The sequence below is a fragment of the Cetorhinus maximus genome, unplaced genomic scaffold (genome assembly GCF_964194155.1).
Source record: "Cetorhinus maximus unplaced genomic scaffold, sCetMax3.hap1.1 HAP1_SCAFFOLD_2315, whole genome shotgun sequence".
In the NCBI taxonomy this organism is placed as follows: domain Eukaryota; kingdom Metazoa; phylum Chordata; class Chondrichthyes; order Lamniformes; family Cetorhinidae; genus Cetorhinus; species Cetorhinus maximus.
In genome coordinates, this window is record NW_027598254.1 from 16681 (window position 1) to 20016 (window position 3336).

Here is a 3336-nt window from a genome sequence, read left to right on the forward strand (position 1 = left end):
AGGCTAAGGGGGGGTAGATTTAAATCAGAGACGAGGAGGAATTATTTTCTCAAAGTGTCATGTACCCGTGGAATTCACTACCTCAGAGAGCAGTCGATGCCGGGACACTGAATAAATTTAAGGAGTGAGATGGACAGATTTTTAATCAGTGACGGGGTTGAAAGGTTATGGGGGAAAGGGCGGGAAATTGGAGTTGAGGCCGAAATGAGATCAGCCATGATCGTATTGAATGGCGGGGCAGACTCGAGGGGCTAAATGGCCTAGTCCTGCTCCTAGTTCTTATGTTCTTATGTTGGGGCTGGAGGTGGTTACAGAGATAGGGAGGATTGTAGGAGTTGGAGGAGGTTACAGAGATAGGGAGAGTTGTAGAGACTGGAGGAGGTTTCAGAGATAGGAAGGGTTGTAGGGGCTGGAGGAGGTTACAGAGATAGGGAGGGGTGTAGGGGCTGGAGGAGGATACAGAGATAGGGTGGGGTGTAGAGGCTGTAGGAGGTTACAGAGGTAGGGAGGGATGTAGTGGCTGGAGGAGGTTACAGAGATAGGGAGGGTTGTAGGGGCTGGAGGAGGTTACAGAGATAGGAAGGGGTGTAGGGGCTGGAGGAGGTTACAGATATAGGAAGTGTTGTAGTGGCTAGAGGAGGTTACAGAGATAGGGAGGGGTGTACGGTGTTGGAAGTGGTTACAGAGATAGTGAGGGTTGTAGGGGCTGTAGGAGGTTACAGAGATAGGATGGGGTGTAGGGGCTGGAGGAGGTTACAGAGGTAGGGAGGGATGTAGTGGCTGGAGGAGGTTACAGAGATAGGGTGGGGTGTAGGGGCTGGAGGAGGTTACAGAGGTAGGGAGGGATGTAGTGGCTGGAGGAGGTTACAGAGATAGGGAGGGTTGTAGGGGCTGGAGGAGGTTACAGAGATAGGAAGGGGTGTAGGGGCTGGAGGAGGTTACAGAGATAGGAAGGGGTGTAGGGGCTGGAGGAGGTTTACAGAGATAGGGAGGGTTGTAGTGGCTGGAGGAGGTTACAGAGATAGGGATGGTTGTAGGGGCTGGAGGAGATTACAGAGATAGGAAAGGTTGTAGGGGCTGGCGGAGGTTACAGAGATAGCGAGGGTGGTAGGGGCTGGAGGAGATTACAGAGATAGGAAAGGGTGTAGGAGCTGGCGGAGGTTACAGATATAGGAAGTGTTGTATGGTCTGGAGGAGTGTTATAGAGATAGGTAGGGGTGTAGGTGCTGGAGGATGTTACAGAGATAGGGAGTGTTGCAGGGGCTGGAGGAGTTTACAGAGATATTGAAGTTTGTAGGGGCCGGAGGAGTTTACAGAGCTAGGGAGTGTTGTAGGGGCTGGAGGAGTTTACAGAGATAGGGAGGGTTGTAGGGGCTGGAGGAGGGTTACAGTCATAGGGAGGGTTGTATGGACTGGAGGTAGTTACAGAGATAGGGAGGGGTGTAGGGGCTGGAGGAGGTTACAGAGATAGGGAGGGTTGTAGGTGCTGGAGGAGGTTACATAGATAGGGAGTGTTGCAGGAGGTTACAGAGATAGGGAGGCTTGTAGGGGCTGGAGGAGGTTACAGAGATAGGAAGGGGTGTAGGGGCTGGAGGAGGTTACAGAGATAGGAAGGGGTGTAGGGGCTGGAGGAGGGTTACAGAGATAGGGAGGGTTGTAGTGGCTGGAGGAGGTTACAGAGATAGGGATGGTTGTAGGGGCTGGAGGATATTACAGAGATAGGAAAGGTTGTAGGGGCTGGCGGAGGTTACAGAGATAGGGAGGGTGGTAGGGGCTGGAGGAGATTACAGAGATAGGAAAGGGTGTAGGGGCTGGCGGAGGTTACAGATATAGGAAGTGTTGTATGGTCTGGAGGAATGTTATAGAGATAGGTAGGGGTGTAGGTGCTGGAGGATGTTACAGAGATAGGGAGTGTTGCAGGGAATGGAGGAGGTTACAGAGATAGTGAAGTTTGTAGGGGCCGGAGGAGTTTACAGAGATAGGGAGGGTTGTAGGGGCTGGAGGAGGGTTACAGTCATAGGGAGGGTTGTATGGACTGGAGGTAGTTACAGAGATAGGGAGGGGTGTAGGGGCTGGAGGAGGTTACAGAGATAGGGAGGGTTGTAGGTGCTGGAGGAGGTTACATAGATAGGGAGTGTTGCAGGAGGTTACAGAGATAGAGAAGGCTGTCGGGATTGGAGGAGGTTACAGAGATAAGGGAGGGTTGTAGGGGCTGGAGGAGGTTACAGAGATAGGGAGGGTTGTGGGGGCTGGAGGAGGTTACAGAGATAGGGAGGGTTATAGGGGCTGGAGGAGTTGACAGAGATAGGGAGGGGTGCAGGGGCTGGAGGTGGTTACAGAGATAGGGAGGGGTGTAGGGGCTGGAGGAGGATACAGAGATAGGGAGAGGTGTTGGGGCTGGAGGAGGTTACAGAGATAGGGATGGGTGTAGGGGCTGGAGGAGGTTACAGAGATAGGGAGGGGTGTTGGGGCTGGAGGAGGTTACAGAGATAGGAAGGGGTGTAGGGGCTGGAGGAGGTTACAGAGATAGGGAGGGGTGTAGGGAGCTGGAGGAGGTTACCGAGATAGGGAGGTGTGTAGGGGCTGGAGGAGGTTACAGAGATAGGGAGGGTTGTAGGGCCTGGAGGAAGTTACAGAGATAGGGAGGGTTGTTGGGGCTGGAGGAGTTTACAGAGATAGGGAGGGTCATAGTGGATGGAGGAGGTTACTGAGATAGGGAAGGTTGTAGTGGTTGGAGAATGTTACAGAGATCGGTACTGGAGGAGGTTACAGAGTAAGAGAGCGTTTTAGGGACTGGAGCATGTTACCGAGATAGGGAGGGTTGTAGGGTCTGGAGGAGGGTTACTGAGATAGGGAGGGTTGTAGGGGCTGGAGGAGGTTACAGAGATAGGGAGGGTTGTAGTGACTGGAGGAGATTACAGAGATTGGGAGGGTTGTACTGTTTGGAGAAGGTTACAGAGATAGGGAGGGGTGTAGGGGCAGGAGGAGGTTACAGAGATAGGGAGGGGTGTAGAGGCTGGAGGAGGTTACAGAGATAGGGAGGGTTGTAGGGGCTGGAGGAGGTTACAGAGATAGGGAGGGTTGTAGGGGCTGGACGAGTTTACAGAGATGGGGTGGGTTGTAGGGGCTGGAGGAGTTTACAGAGATAGGGAGGGTTGTAGGGGCTGGAGGAATTTACAGAGATAGGGTGGGTTGTAGGGGCTGGAGGAGGTTACAGACATAGGGAGGGTTGTAGGGGCTGGAGGAGGTTACAGAGATAGGGAAGGGTGTAGGGGCTGGAGGAGGTTACAGACATAGGGAGGGTTGTAGGTGCTGGAGGAGGTTACAGAGATAGGG